Source organism: Rutidosis leptorrhynchoides, chromosome 5 (assembly GCF_046630445.1).
Source record: "Rutidosis leptorrhynchoides isolate AG116_Rl617_1_P2 chromosome 5, CSIRO_AGI_Rlap_v1, whole genome shotgun sequence".
NCBI lineage: Eukaryota > Viridiplantae > Streptophyta > Magnoliopsida > Asterales > Asteraceae > Rutidosis > Rutidosis leptorrhynchoides.
Window position 1 is genome coordinate 147,476,703 of NC_092337.1, and position 12,590 is coordinate 147,489,292.

The following is a 12,590-nucleotide window of genomic DNA, read 5'->3' on the forward strand; positions in this document are numbered from 1 at the left end:
TCATGTTTGATGGGAAAAATAGTACGGGAAAAATAGTATGGAGTATATTTCTAGAGGATGGTTTAGGCAAGAATATGATAGAAATTAAAATTATAAATTAGGGCTTATTGTAAGGTCAGTAACTCCTTTGTTTATTTGTTTTCTTGTACTATAGTATAAACTAGTTTTCGAACTCTCGCTTCACGCTGGGGGTTCAGTTTTCATTGTATTTTATAGCGTTTAGTTTGTCAAATTATTTCGTGGCTAACGATGATGTCGTTGAAGCGCAACTCGAGTCGAACTAAAAGGTATAACCCGTGAAAGATTTTAATGTTATTTTAAATTAACAATATATGTGCATCTCCGCGTTTCGCTTTGGAATTGTCGACTTTTAAAAATTTAACGCAAAATCAACGTGTATGAATAGTACCCCAAATATTTAACGTTTTTTAAAAAAGCGTCCGTTTTGCGTATAGTTAGTGACATTGTGTTCCTAAAATTATTTTGAGTTTAATGATGGTGTTTGATAATGCTAAAAACGAACATATATTTCATAGCATTATCTTTCAAGAAAGACAAGCTTTTAGTTGCAACTGTTCTATTTCCAAGTTATATTCGTTTAAATAATAAAAGGTGGAGATAAAAGACAGATTCGACGATTTGAAGACGCAAACGACCAAAAAGCTAAAAAGTACAAAGTACAATCCAAGTGGTTCAAATTATTGATGAGAAACGTCTAGAAATTACAAGAGTACAAGACGCAAAAAGCAAACTACAAGATATTAAATTATAAAAAAAGGCGTTCGAAAATCCGGAACTAAGACATGAACCAACTATCAACGTGCGACTCAACGGACCTGAAATTACAACTATGCACAAGAATATAATATAATATATAATTAATTATTTATATATTATATTATAAAATAATCAGTAGCCCAAGTTTTAAATCAACAAATGAGCTGGAATCCAAAGCTTTGTGACTGCGGAGCTGTGAAAAAGGAAAGTACCGCACTCGCGGAGCTGCACAGTGCAAAATGGACCTATAAAAGCCAACGCATTCGGACGATCTCCTCATCCCTTTTTCTTTCTTTCTATCTACGTAAAATATATATATATATATATATATATATATATATATATATATATATTTTATAATTATAATTTTAATATTAAGTTAATAATAATAAGGTTATAGTGGCGAATGTTTTAAGTTTGTAAGTCGAAATTATGTCCGTGTAACGCTACGCGATTAATACTCATTGTAAGTTATGTTCAACCTTTTTAAATTAATGTCTCGTAGCTAAATTATTATTATGTTTATTTAAGACAAAGTATGATGTTGGACTAAATATTAAGACGGGGTTATTGGGCTTTGGACCATAATTGAGTTTTGGATAAAAGACCGACACTTGTGGAAATTGGACTATGAGCTATTAATGGGCTTTATATTTGTTTAACTGAATGATAGTTCGTTAATTTAATATAGCGATTTACAATTTTAGGTAATTATAAATAACCACATACACTTGATCGGACATGATGGGCAGGATATTTATAAATACTAATAATCGTTCATTTGACCAGACACGGGGATGGATTAATAGTCAATGGACTCATTAGAATAGGGGTGGATTACATACAAGGACACTTGGTGTAATTGTTACCAACGTATTAAAACCTTGGATTACACGCAGTCGATAACCTGGTGTAATCATTAACAAAGTACTAAGACCTTGTTACAGTTTAAGTCCCCAATTAGTTAGAATATCTGACTTCGGGTATAAGGATAATTTGACGAGGACACTCGCACTTTATATTTTTGACTGATGGACTATTATGGACAAAAACCAGATGGACATATCGAATAATCCAGGACAAAGGACAATTAACCCATGGTAATAAATTAAAATCAACACGTCAAATATCATGATTACGGAAGTTTAAATAAGCATAATTCCTTTATTTTATATCTCATCGCACTTTTATTTATTGTCATTTTATTTATCGTACTTTAAATTATTTCACTTTTAATTATCGCACTTTTATTTATCGTCATTTACTTTACGCTTTGAATTAAGTTGTATTTATATTTAATATTTTACATTAGGTTTTAATTGTGACTTAAGACATAAAATCGACAAACCGGTCATTAAACGGTAAAACCCCCTTTTATAATAATAATAATATTACTTATATATATATATATATATATATATATATATATATATATATATATATATATATATATATATATATATATATATATATACAAATATAGTTTAAAATATATATAGCGTTAAACTCAGCTAGCTCCCTGTGGAACGAACCGGACTTACTAAAAACTACACTACTCTACGATTAGGTACACTGCCTATAAGTGTTGTAGCAAAGTTTAGGTATATCCATTCTATAAATAAATAAATAACTTGTGTAAATTGTATCGTATTTAATAGTATTTTGTAGTAAAATATAATCTATTTCGTACTACACCTCGCACACATCAAGTATTTTTGGCACCGCTGCCAGGGACTTCATCAACACCGAAGCGAAACGCTATAAAAAAAAATTAGTTTTTAAGCCATTTTTGTAAAAATATAATTTTATATAATTTTTAAAATATAAAAACATAAAAAATATATATATATATTTCTATATTTTTAAGTGTTTAAATTAAAAAGTTTTTATTTTTTTTAGTTAAGAAATATTTTTTTTTTAAAATTAAAAACAGAAATACAAATCAAAATAAAAAAATAAAAACAAATAAAAAAAATAAAAAGAAAACTGAACCTGCATCGTTTGAACCTGCCATCATCTGAGCCTGCATAGCTCCGCAGTCGCGGAGCTCCACACTTACTGAATACTGCAGTCGCGGAGCTGCACTGACAGCTGTTTGACAATTAATTTAGGGTTTTAATTAATTACAATTATTATTATTAAACCTAATTAGGGTTTTAATTTAATATATTTAGTTTAGTTTAATTATAATTTGTGATTATTAGTTTTAATTAGTTTTATTAAAATTATAAATTAATATTTTTATAAAATAATAATATAAAAATAATATTATTATAAAAATAAGCAATTTTATCATTTTTGTTTCATTTTATAATTTGTATATTTTAATCATATAATTCGTAATTTGTATATTTATCGTTCATAATTAGTTTTAAACTTAGTTTTTGCCGTAGTTAATTTGTATTTCTAGATCTTTAGACTTTGCCGTAAAATCCCTTAAGTGCTTTTTCTTTAGATTAAGATTTAGACGCTTTAGAATTTTACGACGTCACTTGTCGCTTTAATATTTAATAGATTTTAGTGCCTATTAAGTTATTGCCGTTTTGGATATAGAATTCCTTTTAAGCTTTAATACCATTAGACGCAACTTTTAATATTTAGTTTTTAGACTTTTAAGTTTCGACGCTCTACTTTCTTATTATTGTTTTTCGACCTTTTATTTTTCGACGTTTTTCGACGCACTCTTTTTCTTCCTCTTATTTCTTGACGCTCTAGTTTTTAGGACATAGATTTTATCTTCAAAATTTCGACGAAAAATTATTTTAAGCGGTTAAATTGATTGACATCCAAAATTTTCTGGTTCGTATTAATAGTTGGATTTGTTAGTGGCGAGTTGTGGGCTTCCAATTTAAAGGGTCCTGGCTACCTGTGCATCTATTGGCTATTCAAAACGTGGGCAAAATCATAAAAGTCTATTAATTTGATAACCTATGTAATTTTTTTTATTTTTATAACTAATAGGACTATTTAGTGAATGCACCGAGCAAAACGTTCACCACCTTTCATACGTTCACCACCTGTAACTCGATCAAGACATCTGGCCAATATCGTAGCCATTGATTTTTCTTTAGAATCATCATCTAGTCGACCGAGTACTCCAATTCAAATTTTCAATAATCCAATTTTTGAGCCCGACCTCACAATTGAGAACCCGGAGGATATTCAAGGACAATTCAGAGATCCTGAACCAATAATCATTCCTCCTGAACCACAAATCACTCATCCAGAGATTGTCGAGGAAGAAACCATTAAATCAGAATCCTCTAATGATTCAGATTCAACAAACTCAATCATGGAAAATCAGGAACCTCTAAGTATGGAAGATCGAATGAGAGCTAAACGCACTGGCCAAGGTCATGCAATTACTCAAACAGACATTAATGCACCAGATTATGAAATCAAAGGACAAATCTTACACATGGTAACTAATCAATGCCAATTTAGTGGTACACCGAAGGAAGATCCAAACGAACATCTTTGTACCTTTAATAGGATCTGTACTCTATTCAAAATCAAAGAAGTTGAGGATGAACAGACCTATCTCATGTTATTTCCCTGGACTTTAAAGGGAGAAGCCAAAGATTGGTTAGAATCATTATCTGAAGGGTTGATTGATACATGGGATGTTTTAGTTGAAAATTTTCTTAAAAGATTCTTTCTGGCATCTAAAGCCGTGAGACTTCAAGAAGAAATTGTTACGTTCACACAAAAGCCAAATGAAACTTTATATGAAGCGTGGACAAGATTTGAAAAGTTGTTGAGAGGATGTCCTCAACACGGTTTAGACACTTATCAAATAGTACAAATATTCTACCAAGGATGCGACATTACTACACGAAAAGATATCGACATAGCAGCTAGTGGTTCCATTATGAAGAAAACCGCAACTGAAACTTACAAAATTATTGATAACACAGTCTCCCACTCACTTGAGTGGCACCAAGAAAAAGACATCGTTAGATCATCTAAAGCGGCTAGAGCCGATTCTAGCCATGACTTTGATTCCATTTCCGCAAAGTTAAATGCTTTCGAGAGATGAATGGAAAAGATGACTAAAGATATTCACGCAATACGAATTAGTTGTGAGCAGTGTGGAGGACCACATTTGACAAAAGATTGTCTCAGTATTGAACAAACAATGGAACAAAGAGAGAATGTTTTATACATAAACCAAAGGCCTGAAAATAATTATCAGAATAATTATCAACCGCCAAGACCAAACTACAATCAGAATTATAACCGAAATGTTCCATACAACAATCAACAAGGTCCTAGCAATCAATAAGTATCTAACAATACTTACAACCAGCAAAGACCTATTTTTCCAAATAAACCACCACAAACTGATGATAAAAAGCCAAATTTAGAAGACATGATGTCGAAGCTAGTTGAATCTCAAAGGCAGTTTTTCACATCTCAGAAATAAAATAATGAACAAAATGCTCAAGCATTTAGTAATCAACAAGCTTCTATACAAAATCTGGAACAAGAAGTAAGCAACCTAGCGAGGTTGATAGGTGAAAGAAAACCGGGGAGTCTACCTAGCGATACAAATGCTAACCCCCAAAATGAAACAGCTAAAGCCATTACCACGAGAAGTGGTATTACACTTAAACCACCTGAAATACCTGTAATTTCTGATGACTCTATTCCCACTACACAGGCATCACAGCCTCAGCAAGAGAAGGAAATAGAACCGGTAGTTGAAAAGTGTAAAGACCCATCCTAATCCATAAGAACGAATACAATAACATATGATTACATCGCGAGGTACTTGACCTCTATATGATACATTTTACAAACATTGCATTCGTTTTTAAAAGACAAACTATCTTCACATTGAATGTTGACGACATGCATACCATTTCATAATATATCCACCTATAATTGACTTAATAATAATCTTGATGAACTCGACGACTCGAATGCAAATTCTTTTGAAATATGTCATGAATGACTCCAAGTAATATCTCTAATATGAGCAAATTCACAGCGGAAGATTCCTTTCATACCTGAGAATAAGCATGCTTTAAAGTGTCAACCAAAAGGTTGGTGAGTTCATTAGTTTAACATAAATAATCATTTTCATCATTTTAATAGACCACAAGAATTTCATTTCCAGTTCTCATAAATATACGTCCCATGCATAGAGACAAAAATCATTCATATAGTGAACACCTGGTAACCGACATTAACAAGATGCATATAAGAATATCCCCTATCATTCCGGGAAATCCTTCGGACATGATAAAACAACATCGAAGTACTACAGCATCCGGTACTTTGGATGGGGTTCGTTAGGCCCAATAGATCTATCTTTAGGATTCATGTCAATTAGTAGATCGGTTTACTAATTCTTAGGTTACCAAGCAAAAAGGGGCATATTCGGCTTCGATCATTCACCCATATAATGTAGTTTCAATTACTTGTGTCTATTTCGTAAAACATTTATAAAAATTGCGCATGTATTCTCAGCCCAAAAATATAAAGGGTAAAAAGGCAAATGAAACTCACAGTACTGTATTTTGTAGTAAAAATACATATGACGACATTGAACAATGCAGGGTTTGCCTCGGATTCACGAACCTATATCATTCGTATATATATATATATATATATATATATATATATATATATATATATATATATATATATATATATATATATATATATATTAAACCATGTACTTGTAATTTAACAAATATATATATATATATATATATATATATATATATATATATATATATATATATATATATATATATATATATATATATATTAGTTATATCATATTTATCTTATTAATATGTATATGTTTTATATATTCATTTTGTGTATAAAAATATTAATTTTGTTATTTCATATATATTAAGTATCTTTATATATATATATATATATATATATATATATATATATATATATATATATATATATATATAATTTGTTTGTTAAAAATAGTAATTATAACAATACTAAAATTATATTAAATAAGGTAAAAATAATAATAATTATAATACTAAATTTTATTAATAAAGGTAAAAATGTTAATAATTCTATTAGGGATAATAATAATGGTATTAATGATAATAATATTAATTTTACCGTTAATGATTGTTATGATAATAATTTTAGTAATTACATAATAATATTATTCATGATAATATAAATAATAATGCTTATGTTAATATTAACAATTTTATTATTTACAAATAGATACTAATATTAGTATTCACTAAAATAATAATTTTTATTATTTTCATAATAATAATAATAATAAATACAATTATGATACTTATAATAATAATTATAATACTAATAATAACAATAATAATCACAATAATAACAATAACAATAATAATAATAATAATAAACATAATAATAACTAATAATAATAATGATAGAAATAAAATAAAAGTGTATACCCTCTCCAAGCTTTCCCTAAAAAGAAATGTCCCAGACGAGACTCGAACCCGCAACCTATCGTTAAACCCACAACCACCCAAACAATCACACTGTCTGAATTCATTTGCTATAATAACGATTTTAATCCGTTTTATCATATATCAAAATTGTTACTGAACCTCTCGGCCCAACTGCAGAAATATGTGGCCCAAAAAGGCAACCCATTTAATAACCCAATAAAGCTTTGTGGCCTGTTTGGTTTCCACATGAAGTTCGACCGGTAGAAAGATACAGCAGTCCAAATATCGTTTTTTAACTAATTTGCTCGATAGATATTGTGGTTGTTGGGTTGTAGGGTTCAACAAAAGAAAAGGGAAACAGCTCCATTCAATCTCCATCAATTATTAACATCGATTATTCCATCATCCATCATCATTCCATTCACTGTATCATCTTTATTTAATTGAAATTGAGTCACCAACCATCATAATCATATTTCTTTATGCTTCCACTTCATCATCAATATAAAAAATATATATATATATATATTTATATATATATATATATATATATATATATATATATATATATATATATATATATATATATATATATATATATATATACGCAGCTGTATATATCCTGGTGGGGTTTCGAGCTTAAAAAGAAATCGGGTGTGGGCTAGTAATGATGTTGGTTAGTCTGATTAAAAAACAGAAAAGAAAAGAAAATTAAATGCGAAGGTGGTGTTCTTAAAAAACAACCGGAATCATCATCATTCTATCTTCCTCATCATCATTCTCATCAGCTATCCATCATCATCTTTTAACTTCCTTCGTTCACAGCCTAAAGGAAAAACAAAAGAGACAGAAACTGCAGCTGCAGTTTCGTTTGAACAGGAGAAAAGGGACGGGTGCACAGCGAAACAGTAGGATTGATTGTGGTTGATGGTTGTTATGTTGTGAAAATAGAAAGAAGAAACTAGAATGAGTACAACAGTCTAAGTGGGTTTGGTTGATGATAAAAAGTGGTGGTATGGTAATCATGGAGGTGAATTGGTGGTGGTATTGGTTCGAACAAACAGCAACTATGGTGATGGTTTTCATATAGCTGCAATAACAAACAAGGATATGGGGTTCTTGGGTAAGTTTAATCGAACTAAAAGTAGATTTGGGTGCGGGCTGTAGTGGTGATTTAAATGTGTCAATTAGAAACAGGAAACAACCGGTAGAGCAACATAAAAACATTGGAGGTTTAAAGTGGTTCTATGGTGGTGATTGTGGGCGGTGAGATTATGTTTTTGTTTGGTGATCACCGTAAAAGAGATAGAAGAAGATAGATAGAGATATTTAGAGAGAGAGAGATAGAGAGAAGGATTTAGATGATGGTTAGTGGTTCGATGGTGGTGGTTATGGTTAAGCTCACGATTGAAATAGGAGTCCATTTAGCAACACAATTACTTCGGTTTTCGAATTGAATAAGAATAGATATCTGCAGCAGGATGTTGACGATGATGGTGGTTTGGTCGTGGGTTCAAGATGGTGGAGATGGAAGGAGAGTGGTGGGTTTCGAATAATAGAAATCGATTGCAGGTATTATGGAGTTCGTTGGTATTTGTTGATGGGTTTGAGGTGGGTTTTGATTAATCATGCATCATATTCTTAAATCATAATCATCGCTCATCATCATAATCATTTAACAAATCATCATCTTCTTTATTTTTGTACAGGAACGAAAAAAATGTAGCAGGTTGTTGTAACAAATGGGTGTGTTGGTTTAATTTCAAGAGAGAGAGGGATAGAAGAAGATGAGAGATAGGTGGTTTGGTTCTTTGATAGTTCATCGCGAAAACAGAAATAGAAGTGAGTAGAGTGCAGTTTTGAGATGTGCTTTAAAGGTTGTACCTTGATGGTGATTGTTGTTATTCCTATTTGAAACCTCAGTCACCTTCGTTGAGACAACCCGAGAGATGGTGAGAAAAGTACAAGTACCAAAACAAAGGTGGCGGTTGTGAACAAGCAAGGTGAGGTGATCTTGGTGGTCATTCATAGTGACCGTAGCAACAACAACAGGGTGTTGAGGTGTTGATGGGTCTATCATTTTCATAGGGGTGATACGGTGGCGGTAGAGTGAAGGTTGTGTGGGTTAATACCTCAAATAGATAGTATGTACGTAAAGAAGAACAGAGTTTGTGTTTTGAGTGAATGATCACAAGAGTTTGTGTTTGTATCAAAACCAAAAAAAAGAAAGAAAAGGAAGACGTAGTAGTTGCAGTAGCTATAATAGTGGGTTTAGTTAAAAAGTGTGATTATATATCTATATTCCCCATTTATGTACATGTACGTTTACTTATATAAAATTTAGTTTGTGGAGTTAGTTAGTGGAGAGAATCATAAAACAGTAATTCAACATATTCAATTGAAAGGTGAAAAAAAATAGTAATCATAAAGTAGCAGCCTCTTTATTTGTTTTACTCAATCGACATCTAACTTTTCGAATACCAGACAAGCACTAATTGAAAATTGATATTTTAATTATGTATACTTATATATATATATATATATATATATATATATATATATATATATATATATATATATATATATATATATATATATATATATAAACTTTCCAGGTTGTAAAGTAATCGAAATTAATGAAGTAATATTATTAACATCATGTTAAATGCGTATAACATATTAGAATATTTAATATTTATATATATTACTACATTCATATAATATTAATTGTGTACATAATTCATTTATATATATATATATATATATTTATTTTTAATAAGATCTTAATTAATTTGTATATTTGTTTACATATTTAATTCAAATGATTAAGTGGTATTTATTTAAATTAATATATACACTTATATATATATATATATATATATATATATATATATATATATATATATATAAATCATTCTCATATTTATTCGCACCCAATTGTTCGTGAATCGTCGAGGGTAATTGATTACATGAATATAATTCCAAAACTTTTTGAGACTCAACATTACAAACTTTGCTTATCATGTCAATATCATATAAAGATTAAGTTTAAATTTTGTCGGAAATTTCCGGGTCGTCACAGTACCTACCCGTTAAAGAAATTTCATCCCGAAATTTGAGTGGAGTGGTCATAGTTAACAATAAGTATGTTTTTATGATGCATATGAGCTGAAACTTAGAGTTTTATCATCAGTGGGTAATATAGATAAACAATTCGTTTATGTGAAGAGTATGAGTGAAGCTATCACAAAAGAGTGAAATGAGAAAGTGCAGGTTCATCTTAACCGGTGATGTAGTCAAGGTTGATTTCCGAAATTTCAAGGAATATAAAGAAAATCTTCGATATCTATAAAATCTGATTCTTCGGGATTTAAGGGAATTAGGATCTCTATAATTAAATACGGTGATCTGCCTCGATTACTCTGTCTAATATTTCAATTATAAATTAAACTTTTCCGTTCCATTATTCTCACCATTCTTATAATTTCCTTCTTAGTTCATACATCCAAAAGATTGTGAAAATTCTTAATCCAGTTCTAATCCTTGATATTTTCCTAATTATTATTTCTGTCATCCGTCTTTTCAATCTTCCACCAGAAAATCTATTTACTTCTAATATTACCTTAGGGTGATACTATTCTTAATTATACCGTATCTTTATATTGCTATTCGTATTAATATCCACGGTTTGTAACCTCCGTGTTGTTATTGGGCTTTTTATTTTCTCTTATATTTTGGAGTCCCTGCTTCCATCTTCTATAATCATTGTCATTCACAGTTAATGCTCTCTCTTATTTAATGCGATTTATACCCCCTTTCGATTCCGAAGCTTCATGCTTTTTTTTCTTTTCACAAGTAATGGTCCAGAATTCGTAGGTATGGAGTTTCGAATTATCATAATATACAAGGTAGAAAGGAAAGGTAGTAGCACGATTTGATTTGTCAAATTACCAGAATCGCTGAGAATAGAACTATCAAGAATATACTTTCTTGATATGTTCAGAAGTTAAGCAGAATGAGAGAGTTATGTAACATGGCACATGATGACGTTATGATCTGTAAATCATCACGTTCCATTTAGAAACTCAGCATGACTTACTGTAATATAATCACGTTGATCAAGTGTCATTATATTATACTAACTCATGCATCAATTCCCAACATTACTTCAATAACATTCATATTTTAAGCTCGAAAGTTTACAGAATATAGAAACTAACAGTTTCTATATGATGTAACACTGATAGCACGAAGAGATTAATAATTTCAGATAAGAATAGTTATGAAAACATCTTCAGAAATATGGAGGATATTTATAATGAAAGATACGATGATATCTTGGAATTTCTAATATCGAAGGATGGTGAAGAAAATTTGTTCGCAAGAGTTTGGAGTCAGAAGCAAGGTATTCGCTAAAGATTTCATCAGAAATAGAATCATCAGGATTCTTAATGTACAAGTTTAGTCCTTGTGATTTGTTCAGAGACTCCTTCGTAGTTTGCTCAATCAGTTTTTCAGTTTCAAACTTTTTCTGAGCTTTATCAACATACAATTCTTTATCATCAACTTTTGGCTGTTGAGGTCATTTACAGTTTTTGTTGCTTCATTCAACTTTTCAAAATTCAGAGTATTAATTCGCAGACTGGGTGCTTTTCAGAATTTCAGAACGGAAGATCATAGTTCTAAGAGATAAATGTTATATGGATACATATAACTATTGATGTGGAAACGTTGCGAGACTCATAATACAGATTTGTTGATTCCCGGTAATTGGTATGGCAATTCTTGTTACAAGATACGGATGAGTACATGATGAGACTTCAATAGATAAATTTAGTGATTTGTCGGAGAGATTTAAACCAAGAAATGATGAGGTTGCTGGTACATCTGCTGGTAATATGGTGGAATATAAAAGGTTCCCCGGTAACAATAAAAGAGCACGCATATATATATCAAGGTTATAGTAAGGCTAGTCCGACTGAAAAGTCGAAGTTGACTTGCCGGAGCTGTGACAAATTTGGCTAATTTGGAAAGAGGTTGCAAAGTTATTTTTGGTAATAACAATGCCAAGGAATTATAAGTTCATTTTAAACTTCTACTTAGCTTCCAAGAGTTTTTCAGGTGCATGCCCATATGCATAAGTTCTTCCTTTCGTAGGTATCGTGTGGTTGGATAATCCTCTCGATTGAGGTGTTTTCAAGAGTCATGAAAGGTTTGAACGCATATTGTAATAGTCAAGATACAAATGAGGTTTAAGATGAATTCAAGTGGCAAACTTGAAGAATTGTTTAGTTTCATATGTTATAATCAATATTTTAATTCATTTTAATTGTCCAATATCGGTAGTCCACAGTTAGAAGTCCACAGTTACTAATTCAATAATTCATATAT

The 12,590-nt window shown here is 30.4% G+C and overlaps 1 non-coding gene across 1 annotated transcript; it reads right to left on the reverse strand.

Moving 5' to 3' along the window:
* Positions 1-4,453: 4,453 nt before the first annotated feature.
* Positions 4,454-4,560, reverse strand: LOC139851046 (small nucleolar RNA R71). The gene has a single exon (XR_011760409.1). It is a non-coding gene; the product is annotated as a small nucleolar RNA R71 (small nucleolar RNA).
* Between the last annotated feature and the right edge of the window lie 8,030 nt (positions 4,561-12,590).